At 36.2% G+C, this 17668-nt stretch overlaps 1 long non-coding RNA gene across 1 annotated transcript in view; it reads left to right on the top strand.

Moving 5' to 3' along the window:
* LOC139357904 (uncharacterized) overlaps positions 1 to 17437 on the top strand; it is a 184324-nt gene extending 166887 nt beyond the window's left edge. The window contains exon 3 of the long non-coding RNA XR_011611924.1: positions 17409 to 17437. This is a non-coding gene — a long non-coding RNA (uncharacterized lncRNA). The remainder of the gene's footprint in view (positions 1 to 17408) is intronic.
* The last annotated feature ends 231 nt before the right edge of the window (positions 17438 to 17668 follow it).

The raw sequence follows: 17668 nt of genomic DNA, 5'->3' as shown, positions 1-17668 counted from the left end.
ATTAACCTTGAAGTCTTCCTTGTCTCCTCTCTTTCACTCACACCCTACATCCAATCCACTAACAAATTCTACTGACTTCACCTCCAAACCTATATTGACAAACTATGTTCCCATTTTCCCCACTGCTACTTTCCTGTCTGTGCCCTGTCATCTCTCACCTACGTGATTGATGTAGCCTCCTACCTAATTTCCCTGATTCCTTGCTCCTTCCCACAGTCAATTTTCAACACAGCAACTGGAGTGATCATTTTGAAATTCAAGCCAAGTCATAGCACTCCTCTGTCAAAACCCTATTTCACTCAAAGTAGATGTCACAGTCTGTACAATTCCCAACACTATCTCCTGTGCTGTATTTCAAGGCCCTCTGCCCTCTCTGATCATCCCTTTTACTGTTTTTCTCTGGACTTTCTCTGTTCAGTGTGCCCTAGACACACCAATCCTCCCTGACCCCCACCAATGTAGGGCCTGTGTCCCTGCTATTTCTTCCACCTAAAACATTCTTGCCCCCCGATACTCATAAGGTTCTCTCACCCTTCAAGTCTTTGCTCAAGTGTCATTTTCTTATTGATATCTGTCCTCACCATTCTATTTAGAATTGTAGCCTCCTCACTCCCCAGAAGCTCTCATTCTCCTTACCCTACTTTATTCTGTCTACAACACCTATCTCCCTCTAATGTATCTCTCCCTGGCATGTCAGGTCCACATGGGCAGAGGTTCCATATGTTTTCTCCACTGTTGTATCTTTAGCACCTACTACAGTGCCTGTCCAAAGTAAGCACTCACTAAATATTTGAATGCTCATAGAATTAGGAATAATCATGCTCCTAAGTAAATAGTTTATTTTAGGGACAATGTGAGTTTTGTAGCTGACCATATTTTCCTCTTCACTTCAGCTACTAGGAATCTTAGAATCAAATGTATGGAACATATATAGAAACTCACCTGCACTTTATGGCTGTTGTAAAGAACTTCAGTTCTGGAGCTGGCAGTCCATTGAGTCCCAGTTACACCAATTTACTAGATGTGTGATTCGAGTCAGGTTGCTTAACCTTTTTGTGCTTCAGTATTTTTTTCTTGTAAAATGACTGTAGTAGTAATAACATACTTGAAAAGGTTATTGTGAGAACAAGTGAAGACAGTAGATGTCAAGTGCTTAGAACAGGGCTCAGCATATTAAAAGAGCCCCATAATGGCTTACTGGTAACATTAGAATTACCAACCATCTCGGTGTGCCTGGGACTAAGGCGTTTCCCCAGAAATAAAACTTTCAGAGCTAAAACCAGACAAGTCCCAGGTACATCATTTTATTTTTCTACAGTGACATTTCCCTTTGCCTCTTTTTATCTCTTATTTTTATTTATTTTATCTTGCTCTACAAATTTTTGAAAGGTGCTTTATATTTTTTGAAACAAAGTACAGACTGAATAAATCACACATGTGCCCACACACAATGTGCACATTATTTACCTTAATAAAAATTAATAATTCATATGCTTCATAAAGGGAAAACAGATGACTGAATGAAGGCATAGTCATTTCTTCCCTAACAGAGTTTAGATTCACTTTTTCAATACTGTATGCAAAGCAAAGGTAGAAAAAGATGAGACAGAGATGACAAAGCCTTTAGCACTCCACCTTAAGTAAGTTTAGTATTATACCAAACCACAAGATTATGTAAATAAAAAGACTAACATTGTTAAGTGCCACACAAATGTTAGTTGATGTTATTATAACAATCTGGTCTTATGATACCCTGAGGCTTCTTGAATAACAGAGAGGTGCTAATGGAATCAGGCTGTATATTTTCAGAAATACAATATAAACTCTGTGACTGCAATTCTCCACAAGTTCTTCTTCTTATTAGCTACTTCTATGATTGCCAATGTTGGCATTTTCCCCCTTCTATAACCTTTGTGAATATCTGAAATATAAAACATTTCAAGACTTTTTAAACAACAAGTTATTAAAACCAGAATTGCAGTGTAAGGAGCTCTACAGACTCTCTCCCCTGCAAATCATAACTGGTGAAAATGATTCTTAAATTGTTTAAGTCTCTGGAAATTGTCCTAAGAGAATATGACAAATGGAGAAACATTTTTTTAAAAAATGAATATCTTAGTAAGAAGAGTGAGAGTCTGTGGCATTTGAGCCATGACCTGCTCCCTTCTCTGTCCTCCAGCTCAGCATAATGAAAGCTCTACTATGGGTGGATGAACCTAACATCACAGGACTATCTTTTCCACAACTCCTAGTGTAGGGCTACAGTATTATTCCAAGAGGACCAGGCCATCAGCATTTCTCATCCCCACCCCTATCCTCAAACCCACTCCCAGAGTCCCTGTTGCAGAAGCTGAATTCCAGGCCAGGGTAGCTGAGAGATATGGGGCTCCCTTCTTTAGCATCGAACCCATTCATACGGTAGAAGCTCTACCATGCAGCAGGATGAGCGTACTGAATCCAATTGCTCACACTGCAACTTGCTCATAGGGTGAAAATTTTATGCTAGGAGAGGCAAACCAAGAACAGAGGCTAATGCAACCACCTAGTGTCCCACTTATAAAGCAGGGGTGTTACTCCAAAAGAAATGAGTCACTGTCCCCACCCCCAGCTCTGGAATAATGGTGCAGATGTTTTGTCCAAGGATAGGGCCAGGTCCCAAGCTTCAAGCTCCCCTCAAGGGAACTGAATTTATTTGGAACAGAGTGTGGAATTTCAAGCCCACAGTTGCTGTTAAAAGCAATGACAGCAACATACTCAACAGTAGGGCAGCTATACATTTAATACAGAGAACCAAGGAAAGCAATAGCTAGAGTTGAAACAAGCCTCACAGATTTGTCTTCAATAACTACTGTTCCAAAGAGGCCTAAATTTAGATGGGAATGTTGTGACATTTGTACTCCATAGCATTACTGAAAACAATAGAGGAATCAGCCAGCAGTTAGTGGAGGCTATCAGCACGTGTGATAGCAATAGACAGGCAGCTTAACCAAGAAATCAGGAAAAGAAACTGTCGAAGAGAACCATGTTAAACCAATTGTTACTCCAGGGAGCCTGTGTGCTTATCCAACCCTGAACTTTCTGAGAAATGACATCAAAGGCTACATACAAAGAAAAGAAATAGACTGAAATAGCTCAGCTAGATCACTGAACAAAGAAACCAGCAAACAACACCACCAAGCCACTGTGTGTGTTGAAGAGGGAGAGGCAGGGGTAAATCAGTATTCAGAATTGCTACAATGCATTATCTAAATTTTCATTTTTAACAAAAAATTATGAAAAATGCAAAGAAACAAGGAAGTCTGACACCTACACAGGAGAAAATAGGCAGAAGAAACTGCCTATAAGAAGGCCCAGATGTTGGAATTATAAGACAGGCTTCCAAGGAGATATTATAAATATATTAAATGCACTAAAGGAAATCATACTTAAAGAAGTAAAAGAAGGAAGATGAAGATATCTCATCAAATAGAGAATATCAACAAGTAGATATAAATTATTTTAAAAGATAGAAATTTTTTAATTAAAATGTACAATAACCAAAGCAAAAAATTCATGAGAGGGCTCAACAGAGGATTTGAGTTGGCAGAAGAAAGAATGAGCAAATTTTAAGATACATTAGTGGAGATAATTCAATTAGAAGAACAAAAAGAATGAAAGAACATTGAATGGAGTCTCAGAGAAATGTGGGACATTATTAAGCACCTGAACACAGGCATAAGAAATCAAGACAATGTGGTACTGGCATAAGGACAAATAGATTAATGGAATAGAATTGAGAGTCCAGAAATAAAGCCACATATATGTATATGGGCAATTGATCTTCAACAAGTGTACAAAAAATTGTGATGGGGAAAGTATATTCTTTAAAATAAATGTGCTGTGACAACTGGATATCCACATACAAAAGAATGAATTTGGACCCCTACCTCACACCATATAGAAATGTTAATTCAAAATGGATCAAAGACCAAAATGCAATAACTAGATCTAGAAAACTCTTAGGACAAAACTTAGGTGTAAACCTTTATGAAGTTTGATCAGTCAATTGTTTCTCAGCTATCATACCTAAAGCACAAGAAGCCAAATATAAAATTAGACTCTATCAAAATTAAAAACTGTTGTACTCTCTTAAGCACTTTTTAGGATGCTCTCAAGAAAGAGAAAATATAACACACAGAATGGGAGAAAATATTTGCAAATCATGTATCTAACAAGAGTCTATCCAGAATATATATAAAATCTATTCAAAATATATAATGAACTCTTACAACTCAATCAAAAGACAAGTAAAACCAAAAAAGGCTAAAGGGAATGGTTTATATAAACTTTTCTTCAAAGACACACAAAAAGCCAATAAAAACATACGTTCAAAATTACTAGTCATTAGGGAAATCAAAATCACAGTGAGTTGCCACTTCACACCCACTGTGATGGCAATAATAAAAAAGACAGAAAATAACAAATATTTGTGAAGATGTGGAGAAATTGGAACACCCATACATCACTGGCAGAAATGTAAAATGGTGCAACTGCTTTGGAAAAAAGTTTGGTAGTTTCTCAAAAAGTTAAACACAGAGTTGCCACATGACCTGGCACTTCCACTGCTAGATATATACCCAAGAGAAACGAAAACATATGCCCACACAAAAGCCTGTACACAAATGTTCATAGCATCATTATTCACAAGAGTAAAAAAAATAGAAACAACCCAAATGTCCGTCAGCTAATAAATGCATAAACAAAATGTGGTATACCTATACAATGAGCTGTTACTCAGCTATAAAAGAATGAAGAATTTACAAGCTACAACATGGATGAACCTTGAAAACATTATGGCATGTTTAAAAAGCCAGTCACGAAATGCAACATATTATATGATTATATTCCTAAGAAATTATAAGACTAAGCAAATTAATAGAAAGAAGGCAAATTAATGGTGCCTAGGGGCTGGAGAAAAGGGGAAATGAGAGTGACTTCTAAAGGGTAAAATATTTCTTTTGGGGGTATTGAAAATATTTTGAAATTGATTGTAGTGATGGTTACCCAAATGAGTAAATGTTATGGTATGTGAGTTACATATCAATAAGGCTGTTTAAAAAGTTAATGGGGCTGGGCACGGTGGATCACACCTGTAATTCCAGCACTTTGGAAGGCCGAGGCAGGCAGATCACCTGAGGTCAGGAGTTCGAGACCAGCCTGACCAACATGGTGAAACCCCATCTCTACTAAAAATACAAAAATTATCTGGGCATGGTGGTGCATGCCTGTAATTCCAGCTACTTGGAAGGCTGAGGCAGGAGAATTGCTTGAACCCAGGAGGTGGAGGTTGCAGTGAGCCAAGATCACGTCATTGCGCTCTAGCCTGGGCAACAAGAGTGAAACTCCATCTCAAAAAAAAAAAAAGTTATTGAAAAATTATTTCAAATAAGAATGTATAACAAAGTTTCACATATTCACTAAGTATTTATTAAGCATCTGTTACATGCCTGACACTGTTCAAGGCACAGTGAATATAGTAGTAAACCCAATAGACTTAGATCACTGCCCAAAGGGAGCTGGCCTTCTAGCCAAAAAGACAGACACTACACATACAAAGAGGATACATTTTTAAAATATTTTTGAAGATTTAGCAATGAATAAAGTCTCTGCTCTCATGGAGTTTGACATCCTGTGTTTTCATCTTTAAATCTCTGGTCCCTAGACATTGTTATGTAAATGGGCTGAATGAAAATACACATATAATTTACACATACTGAAAATTCCCATGCTACCCAAATCATCCAAATTTGAGACTACTTATTCAAAGTACTCCTCTCACATATATAGTAACTGTCTCCAGCTATTCCTGCTGCTATAACAAAATATTTTAGACTAAGTAATTTATAGATGATAGAAATTTATTTCTCACAGTTCTGGAGACTGTGAAGTCCAAGATCAAGGTGCTGGCAGATTTGGCATATGGTGAGGGGTGCTCTCTGCTTCCAAGATGGCACCTCTTGCTGCATCCTCACATAACGGAAGGGACAAATGCCATGTCCTCACATGGCAGAAGGAGCAGAAGGGCAAAAGGGATATAATCATCTCCTCAAGCCCTTTTAGAAGGACACTAATCCTGTACATGAGGGTGGACCCTTATAGTATAACGCCCTCCCAAAACCTCCTCTTCTTAATATCATTATATTAGGGTTTGACTTCCAATATATGAATTTTGGAGGGGCACATACATTGAATCCACAGTAGTGAATAAAGACAACAGAGAGATTTTCTCATCTAGTAGTAGGCTTTTCTGTATCTCTCACATATTCTGGGATCTCAGAACTCAGAGTCACTCAGTACCTTGGACTTCCTGGAAATTTGCTACACATCCATCTCTCTAGATGAAAGTGAAAGTATGCCAGTCCTTTCTCTCTGGATTGTCATAATTTAATCTGAAGCCTAGACATAATTCTCTGGCTTCAGGTGTTTCATTAATGGATGTTTCATAATTGTATATAACCAATTTCCTATTGTGGAACATTTAATTCTCCCCAGATTTTGGGCTAATTTAAATATTGTGAGGAGACTTCTTAGCATAATATCTTCATTTACCTTTGCATATCAAGGATAGGACCTTTCAGGTGGATTTCCCAGAACTGATGATTTGCCCAAAGGTCAGTTTCAGTCAACAACAGTGTAAATTAGAGAATTATTAGAAGTTTTGAAACTACATTTTTTCTGAGTTATACTATTCCTATGTCATACAGGGTCCTAAAAGAAAACAGAGGGCAAGCTCAAACTAGGTAAACTGAGAAGTGTTAAAAGTTGGGGGTGGTTTATTTACTAAAAGTAAGCAGAGTGTAAGGAAAACTGTCAGAAGAGGAAGATAGTAACCTAAGGCTAATAAAAATGAGAAGCTAGTATTGACCCCCTCCCTAAGGGGGCAAAGGGAGGAGGCAATCATTAGATTTTTTTTCATTCAATAAATACTGATTAAATATATGCTATGTGTCATGGGGAGTGCAGATACCAAAAGTGAGATGTTTAGGTAACAGGTATTTCACTGCTGTTACCACCATTTGTGATCAGAGCAGTGCTAAAGACACATATATTATCTCCTTTAATATTAAACTGCCTTTGAGGAAGGTAATAATAACATTTTACAGATAAAGAAATTGAGGTTCAGAGTGGTTAAGTAACTTGCCTGAGTTTATAGAGCTTATATTAGGCAGAGCTAAAATGTAAGCCCAGGTGTGCCTGACTCTAAAGCTTTTAGCCTCTGTGTGTTTCTTCGATATAAACCACTGCTAAGAAAGCAAGAATGTATGTAGAGATCTCTACCTTTGCAAAATAAACCTGGCCTTTGAAAAGGAAGACCTTTTTGAAATCTTTGTAGTGAAAACAGATTAGTTGTACCTATTTATCGGTGTGAAATTGGTTTTTGATCCTCTGCTGTAAGCACAAACACACTCAGAGCTGCAGCTGAGTTTTTCTGATTTCTCAACTTTTTATTTATTTAAAGAAAATTGAGCTGACACAAGCAAATACAGCCATCTCTGCACTTGTCTTTTGTTTTGGAAATGCACAGAAGAAGGCCCCCTGTGACAATTAATTTTATGTGTCAACTTGAATGGGTCACAGGATGCCCAGATATCTGGTTAAATATTATTTCTGGTTGTGTCTGTGAGGGGTCTAGAAGAGATTATCATTTGAATTGGTGGACTGAGTAAAGCCAATGGCTCTCCCCAGTGTGACTGTGCAGCATCCCATCCATGGAAGGCCTGAAGAGAAAATAGAAAAGACAGAAGGTTGGATTTACTCTCCCTAGAATATCTTGTTGTGTATATACATATACTTGCTCTTCCTAGCATATATCTTCATATAATTTTTTATATATAATTGGTTGTTTTTCAGCCCTACTGATTTCCTGTGTGATTCAGCTACCCATCAAATTCTAGCAAGTTCCTTGGCTACTAAGGATCCCATAAAAATCACACAAGTCCATAATAGTAAAATACCACTGTGGAAAAGAAAGGAGACTTGGCCCATTTCATCTTCAGTTTTCACCTTAATTCAAATATCAAATAAAACAGTGTCTCTGGACAATGATTCTCCTCAGATATCAGCAAATTTTAAAGAACTGTTACTGCAAACATTTGCATAATTTCTTTCAGAAGACAGATAGGAAGATTGATGTGGCAAGATGGTATCTGAGTAAACAGAAACATTTCAATAGTGTGCTTTCTTTAGAGAGAAGGCTTTATGGTTTAAAAAAATGGTGTGAAATCTAATTTGCAACTTATAGCATTCCTTTATGACAGGTTTGACTCTATTCAGCAAAGAAAAAAAGTGGAAACAGAAGATAAACAAATTACCCAAAATTATACAGTTTGATATTGCAAGAACTGACATAGAGCCCACTGCTTCTGATTCCCTAGAAAAATCATCTTTCTATTACACTGCAAACCCCAAAAGCAGACAGGGACCCATCTTGTCTCTTACTTGGAACAGATAAATCTGTTAATAGAAAAGCCTTATGCCACATGAACTTATCAGGTGCTGCTACTCTCCCTTTATCATAGATAACAGATTTAATTACAGATAGATGACCAAGAAGACTGAGCAATGGGTTGAAGAATTTGCCAATAGAAAATTTAAAAGTTTGAAGAATTAGAATGTAAAATCTATGTTGTTAGAAATTGCCCTTTTTGAATGATGTTTTTGTAGACAAAGTTTTAAAAAATGTTCTAATATCTCCCCAATGTCTTATATGCCTATTATTAACATGGAGATTTCCCTCAAAGAACCTTGAAGCATCTATTCTTCTGAACCAATCCAGACTCTAGGTCTTTCTAGGTCTGCTATCCATCTGAACTTCTGAAATGTTCTTTCACTGTGTCTCTCTGTTAAAGTTCTTTGCTTCCTGGATACCATGTCTTCCTTTCTTCATTTACTCCCTTCTTTTGCTTAAGTACTCCTCTATTAGCTTTTAAGACAGGACACTTGGGAATATATTTTTCAATCTTTCAAATATCTGAAATTGGTTTAATTTTTCACACTAGATTGATAATATGGTAGGTATAGAATCCTACCCTGAAAGTAATTTTAACTGAGAATTGGAAAAGCATTTAATTTATTCTGGTAATATTCAAAATTGTTGTTAACATTTTTCACTGGGGACCTTTGAAATTGCAATGGTGTCTTTTCTGGAGAGCCTGTTTTTTTTTTTTTTTTTTTTTTTTTTTTACTAGAAAATTATTTCTTATCTTCTGATTGTGGGTGGGAGTTGGTATACCCCTGGCTTCTGTCATTCTGGAAGCAGTGCTAGGGAAGGGGGCCAAGGTCTGTTAGTAAAGGAAGCACGTGCCTATTATCACCCAACTCTGTTTTCACCACCGTGTCTCATTTAAGCTCTCTAATGTGCCCAGAGTCCTTGAGGTACTACTGTTCACTTTCCCCAGAAAATAAACTTCCAAAACCACAATGACCTATCACCTTACATACATTAGAATGGCTATTATTTAAAAAATCAGAAAGGAACAAGTGTTAGCAAGGATGTGGAAGAATTAGCTCTTGTGCACTGTTGGTGTGAATGTGGAACAGTGCAGCTCTCATGGAAAAGAATATGGAGGTTTCCCAAAAATTAAATATAGAACTACCATATGATCTAGTCATGAAATTTCAGAGTATTTATTCAAAAAATACGGAAACATGATCTTAAGGAGATTTTTGCAAACATGTTTATTGCAGCATTATTTACGATAGCCAAGAGGAAGAAGCAACCTAATGGTTAATGAGCAGATGAATGGATAAAGAAAATGTGGCATATGCATACAATAAAATATTATTCAGCCTTAGAAAAGAAGAAAATTCTGCCACATGTTATGACATGGATGAACCTTGAAGACATTATTATAAATAAAATAACACAGTCACAAGAAGACAAATATACAATTCCACTTTTATGAGATGTCGAAAGTTGTCAGACTGTTAGAATGTGTAATGGTGGTTGGGAGGGGCTGGAGGATGGGAGAAAAGAAGGGTTGTTCAGTAAATACAGAGTTTCAGTTTTGTGAGATGAAAACGTTTTAGATGTCTGTTGCACAACAATGTGCATACAGTTGACACTTCTTTGCTATACACTTAAAAAAGGTTAAGATGGTAAATTGTATCTTATGTGTTTTGAACACAATAAAAAGAGATACTTTAAATAAATAAATATATGTATTTGTATACACACATACAAGTTAACATAAAGCAATAATGAAAACATGAAACCCTTAGTGGAAAATGGATAAATAACATTAAGTTAAAAAGTAACTCCTAAATTATTTTACTTATGGGTAAATAAAATCAAATTAAAACCATTTTTTTAGAAAACAAAACCCTAGAGAAACCTTAGGTTTCTCTTTTCACCAGTCTCCACATGTGCAATCATTGTAGGTGAGTATATATACATATATATATGTATATATATACACACACATATAGATCATTTTACTGTGCTTCACTTTATTATACTCTACAGATAATGCAAATTTTTACAAATCGAAGGTTTGTGGTAACCCTACATCAAGCTACTCTATCAGCACCATTTTCTTTTTCTTTTTTTTTTTTCTTTTTTTTTTTTTTTTTTTTTGAGATGGAGTTTCGCTCTGTTGCCCAGGGTGGAGTGCAGTGGTATGATCTCGTCTCACTGCAACCTCCGCCTCCCAAGTTCAAGAGATTCTCCTGCTTCAGCCTCCTGAGTAGCTGGAACATAGGTGCAGGCTACCCCGCCTGGCTAACTTTTATATTTTTAGTACAGACGGGGTTTCACCATGTTATTCAGGCTGGTCTCAAACTCTTGACCTTACAGCACCATTTTTTAAACAGCATGTGTTCACTTTTTATCTCTGTGTCATATTTTGGAAATTTGTACAATATTTCAAACTTTTCTTATTACTACATATATTATGATGATATGTGCTCAGTGATTTCTGTTATTACTATTGTAATTGTTCTGGGGAACCATGAACCATGCTAATGTAAGACAGCAAACAATAAATGTTGTGTGTGTTCTGGCTGCTCTACTGACTGTTTTCCTCATTTCCCTCCCTCTTTTTGGGCCTTCCTATTCCCAAAGACACAACAATTTGAAATTAGGCCAATTAATAACCCTACAGTGATCTCTAAGTGTTAAGTGAAAAGGAGAGCCACATATCTCTCAAATTAAATGAAAAGCTAGAACTCATTAAGCTTAGTCAGGAAGGCATGTGGAAAGCTGAGATAAGCCAAAAGCTAGGCTTCTTCTACTAAACAACTAAGTTGTGGAAGCAAAGGAAAAGTTCCTGAAGGAAATTAAAAGCACTACTCCAGTGAACACATGAAAGATAAGAAAGTGTAACAGCTTTATTGCTGATATGGAAAAGTTGTATTGGTCTGGACAGAACCCCACTGGTCACATTCCCTTAAGCCAAAGCCTAATTCAGAACAAGATCCTCTCTCTTCAATTCTGTGAAGGCTGAGAGAGGTGAGGAAGCTGCAGAAGAAAAGTTGGTAGCTAGTAGAGGTTGTTTACAAGGTTTAAGAAAAGAAGCCATCTCCATAATATAAAGGTGCAAGGTGAAGCAGCAAGTGCTGATGTAGAACCTGCACCATGTTATCCAGAAAGAGCTCTAGCTTAGATAATTGGTGAAGGTGGCTAAACAACAGATTTTCAATGTACATGAAGTAGCCTTCTATTGGAAGAAGATGGCATCTAGGACTTCCATAGCTAGAGAGAAGTCAACACCAGCTTCAAAGCTTCAAAGTGAAGACTTACTCTCTTATTTGGTACAAATGCAGCTGGTGACTTTAAGTCAAAGCCAATGCTCATTTACCATTTGGAAAATTCTAGGGCCCTTAAAAATTATGCTAAGTCTATTCTGCCTAGCTCTATTAATAAAACAACAAAGCCTGGATGACAGCACATTCATTACAGCACAGTTTACTGAATACTTTGAGCCCACTGTTGAGATCTACTGCTAAAAAAAAAAAGAGTATTTTAAAAATATTACTGCTCATTGACAATGTGTCTGGTCATTCAAGGGCTCAGACAGAGATGTACAAGGGGATTAACATTGTTTTCATGCCTGCTAACATAACATCCATTCTGCAGCCCATGGAGCAAGAAGTTGTTTTGACTTTTAAGTCCTGTTATTTAAGAAATACATTTTGTAGGCTATAGCTGCTATTGATAGTGATTCCTCTGATGGATCTGATCAAAGCAAATTGAAAATCTTTTGGAAATGATTCACCATTCAAGATGCCATTGAGAACATTCATGATTTATAGGAGGTCAAAATTACAATATTAACAGGAATTTGGAAGAAACTGATTCTAATTCTCATGGATGATGATGGGGAGGTTCAAGACTTCAGTGGAAGAAGTAACTGCGGATGTGATGGAAATAGCAAGAGAACTACAATTAGAAGATGTGACTGAATTGCTGCAATCTTATGATCAAAGTTTAACAGATAAAAAGTTGCTTCTTATGAATGAGCACAGACAGTGGTTTCTTGAGATGAAATTTACTCCTGGTAAGATGCTTTAAACATCGTTGAAGTGACAACGAAATATTTAGAATATTATATAACTTAGTTGACAAAGCACAGGTAGGATTTAGAGGATCGACTCCAATTGTGAAAGAAGTTCTAGTGTGGGTACAATGCTATCAAACAACATTGCATAGTACAGAAAAATCTTTCATGAAGTCAGTTTATGTGGAAACCTTCATTTTTTGCCCTCGTTGTTGTTTTACTTTAAGAAATTGCCACAGCCACCCTAACTTTCAGTGACCACCACCCTGATCGGTCAGCAAAGCAACTGTCAACATCCAGGCAAGACCTTTCACCAGCAAAAAATTATGATTCACAGGCCAGGCACGGTGGCTCATGCCTATAATCTCAGCACTTTGGGAGGCCAAGCTGGGCGAATCACCTGAGATCAGGAGTTCGAGACCAGCTTGGCCAACATGGTGAAACCTCTTTTCTACTAAAAGTACAAAAATTAGCCAGGCATCGTGGCATGAGCCTGTAATCCCAGGTACACAGGAGGCTGAGGCAGGAGAATCACTTGAACCCAGGAGATAGAGGCTGCAGTGAGCCAAGATTATGCCATCGCACTCCAGGCTGGGCGACAGTGAGACTCTGTCTCAAAAGAAAATAAATAAAAAATAGATTATGACTCACTAAAGACTCAGATGATTGTTGGCATTTTTAGCAATATTTTTAATTAAGATATGTATATTATTTCTTTAGACATAATGCTATTGGACACTTAATAGACAACAATGCTTTTATAAGTATTACATACTTTTTACATGCATACATAATTATTTAATACAATAATTACTTTTTACAAGTATGTAAAAAGTATGTAATACTTTACATGTGCTGGGAAAGCAAAAAATTCATATGACTTGCTTTATTATGATATTCTCTTTATTGAGGTGGTCAGAACTGAACCTGCAACAACTGTGAGGTATGCAAATATATAATTTCACCATATATGTATATATGTGTGTATATTACATGCATAATCAAAATATCTCCTTCCAGAATTTCTCACATACATTTCATTTTCTTTATTAGTTATATTATATATAATATCCATTTCTTCTTTTAATTTTCCAAATAGACAATCTGTATATTTGTACAATAACAGCAAAGAAAGTAAAGCTGAGTGCTAAGTAATAGTGTTGACGCCCGTATTTTCATGGTCATTTATGTAAAGCAGTCTAACTGTACTGCATTATGTTTTGTGTGTGTGTGAGTGTGTGTGTGTGTCAGATATTTACATAAGCCTTTTCCACCCCGGGTTTATACATATATACTATATATACATATAATGTGTACATATATAATATATAGTTTTAATTATGATATATGCACAAGTAGCAATAGGACTCTTACATTGCATAGATCATAAAAATTGTAAAATGCACGAAAGTGTTAAATATTTAGTAAATACTTCTTTCTTAATATAAAATAAATAAAATTGCCTGAGTATCAACAAAAACAATGATTAGAAAATCAACTCAATCTTTCCAACATAAAATGGATCAATTTCAGACAACTTTATTGCTTGTAAGTGTGGTGTTAATTTCCCACTTGTCTTAGGTAAACAAAATAACGGTAAATTTAAAAAATAAGTTCCCTCTGAATATGTCATAAAAGGCTTTCATCTTAGTGATAACTGGATTTCTCACAGTAATTTTTATTTTAATCTCATTAAAAAGAAACTCTTTCTCTACTAACACTTTTTGAAAACAGTGGTTTGGTAAGATGACATGTTTCTGCTAAGCTATGGCAAAAGATCAGCAACACTCTCACTCAGGACTAAGCATCTAGGATTCAAAACCTAGTGGGAAGATACTGGACTGAGAATCACCAAACTCAGTTTCAGTGCTCCCTCCACTAATAATCTGTTTCTTTTCGTTCCATTGGCTGCTCAGGCCTCAGATTTTTTCACAATAGCAAAGGTCACATGCCACATTTCCAGCAATAAAAAAGCAAAGGTTCTAAGAATCACTGGGTCAAGAAACATCACTTTCACTTTAGTTTATTTTGGTGATAAAGAAATGATTTGTCTTAGTCATTTACCACGGAGCTTTAGTTATCCAGGAAATAAATTCAGAAGTCAACTGTACCCCTACCTTTGTCCCTTATCCCTCCCAACCACAACCACAACATCTTATAAACAAATTTCAGAATGTTCATGCTTATGCACTGTAGGAAATGTTTTATCAGTGATAAACAGTCTTCTCGCTTTTGTTCTGCTTAGTAGTTTAGGATTACAGGGCTTTAGCCTGAAATCATTTGAGAATAAAAATCTGGATTTTTTGAAACATTTAGCCTCATGAGTCTTATCACTAGTTGTAAATATTAAAATATCATGTCCTCAGTGGACATGGCCAGGGCAGAAGATGCTTCTATGGGGAAAATGACATTGCTAATTCAAAAATATTATCAGGGAGAAATTACAGTGGGAAAGTTGAGAGATTTAAACATTAATCATCAGTTCATGATCATGCATTTGTGTCTAAGTCAGCTCCCCATTGTGCTCTCTCTTACTACCCCCGAGTCTTCTTTCAGAGCAGCTATAATGATTCATAATTACGAATTTATTAATGGGATCATTTGTTTAATGTCTGCCTTTCTAACTAGCTTCCTTGAAGCAGGTATCATGCCTGTTTGACTCACCATTTGTTTCTATTGCCTAGAAGAATGCCAGGAACATAGTAGGTACTCAGTAAATATTTGTCGAATAAATAAATGAAGATTCTGCAAACAGGGAGAACTGAAAATAATTTATTTTCTTCCTAAGTTCCAATTCTAAGCTATTTTCTTGTCTTGAGCCAAAGGGCTGCTCAAATCAACAAGTACTGAGTATAAGAATTTAGACACTTTTGGGAATCTCAGCAAAGAGAACTGTGTGTGTCTTTCTCCTCAAGAGCATCACAGCCTGGAGATGAGAATCAGAAAGCAGAAGATCTTGGAACAACACTTGGTACTCAGAGACCTGGAATAGGGAGAGAGATTTGACCTTGTCCTCACATGAGCATACTGGTCACACAACTCATAAAAGACTAAGAAGGATCTGCATGAACTGAGTCTTCTTGCCTCAGAGGCCTCAAGAATACATAGAGACCAGGGAGCAGGGAAGCTTCCTCGGCAGAGAACTGACAGTCATTCTGCTTCTACAGAGCACACCTTCCAGAAGCTACAGAGTTCTTGTGGCATAGGGTATTCTAGTGGTTATCCCTGAGTCCTGGGGAGCCAACCCACCTAATGGGGCAGAGGAGCCAAAGAGAGGAAAAACGGGGGAGGAAAAAAAAAAGATATATCCGGTGTAGTTTTCACACTCAACCATGACAATACAACCACACCATAAAGCAGGGGTGGCAAACTTTTTCCATGAAGGATCTAATAATCGTATTTTAGCTTTTGAGGGCCATACAGTCTCTATGGCAGCTACTCAATTCTGCCGTTTTAGTGTGAAAGCAGCGATATAAAATATGAAAAATGGGCTTGCTCTAATACATTTTACAAAAAATGCAGTGGGTCATATTTTGCCAGTAGATCATGGTTTGCTGACCCTTGTCCTAGTGTAAGACCAATTCTAGTCCTGCCCTAGTGACTTCTAAAATCAAGCTTTGACAAGATCCACATAAAAAGTAGGTTTTGAAGACTGAGTCTCAGCCAGTAATATAAGCTTGGAAAACACCTTAGAAATTTCAGAGATTTGCCCTTAAAAAGCATAAAACCAAACCATACAAATTCAAAATGATCAATCAATCAAACTGACAGCTAGAACAAAAATAACATTCTTCATAGGAACAGCACTCAGAGACTCTACAATGTATTATTTATAATATCTAGTATTATAAATTATAAACAAAAAATTACAAGACATGTTAAGAAATAAGAAAAATGTCATCCAGAGTCAAGAGGATAAAAGCCAGTAGAAAGAGTCTCAAAAGCGAGCCTGAGGTTGGACTTAGCAAAGACGTTAAAATGTCTACTTAAAATATCTTGAAGGGCTTAGAGAAAAATACAGTCTTGATGAGTGAACAGACAAGGGAGCTCAGAAGAGAAATAGAACTTATTTTTCAGAAAACAACCAAATCAAAATTATAGAACTGAGAAGTACAATAAATAACATTTAAAACTCACTCACTGGGCCTAACAGCAGATTAGAAAAATTGTAAGAAAGGGTCAGTGAACTTGAAGACCAATATAAATGATCAAATCAGAGCAAAAAAGAAGACTAAAGACAAATGACCAGAGTCTCAGGGACCTCTAAGACAATATCAGACTAACGTAACGAATATTGGACTCCCAGAAACACATACAGTGAGCATGAGGAAATGAAAAATAATTGACAAAATATTTTTCAAACTTGATGAAAAACATTGACTTCAATACAGTAAGCTTAGTAAACTCCAGCCAGTATAGATGCAAAGAAAGCAACATCAAAATATATCATAGTCAAATCACTTACAAAAAAAATAAAAGATGAGGAGTAAACTGAAAGGAACCAGAGATCACCTACTAGGAATTAAAAATAAAAATTACTACAGGCTTATCATAAAAAACAAGGGAGGCCAAAAGACAAAAGAATGCTACATTTAAAATTCTTAAATAGGCTACCCAGAACTCCATATCTAGTAAACATATTCTTCAAAGGCAAGTGTAAAAATAAAGATAATTTTCAAAGAGATAAAAATGAAGAGAATTTGTCATCAGCAAGTCTACACTATGCAAAGTGCTAAAGAATGTTTCTCAGGCTGAAGGGAAATAATACAGACAGAAACTCAGATTTAAAGGAAGAAATGTGGAATACCAGAAGCAGGAAGTGAGTAAATGTAAATATAATCTAATTTTTCTCTTTTCATAATTTTCTTATAGGACAACTGGTGTTTAAAGCAAAACAAGACAAAACAAAAAGAACAACATTGTAAGGTAGGTGAGGTTTAAAATAAGTGAAGAAAAAATATGATAATGGCACAAACAATGTAATGAATATGAATGAATAATAATAGACCATTGTAATGTTGTTACATTTTTGAAAGGGGAAGCAGAAAGTAAGAAGTGTCCATGAAGTGTGAAGTCAGGTCCTACAATATTAACTCTAAGTAAACTTTGATAAATTAGGATACATGTTGTTA

Source organism: Macaca nemestrina, chromosome 13, assembly GCF_043159975.1.
Source record: "Macaca nemestrina isolate mMacNem1 chromosome 13, mMacNem.hap1, whole genome shotgun sequence".
Lineage (NCBI taxonomy): Eukaryota > Metazoa > Chordata > Mammalia > Primates > Cercopithecidae > Macaca > Macaca nemestrina.
Note: the sequence above shows the minus strand (reverse complement) of the source record. Positions and strands in the feature narration are given on the sequence as shown.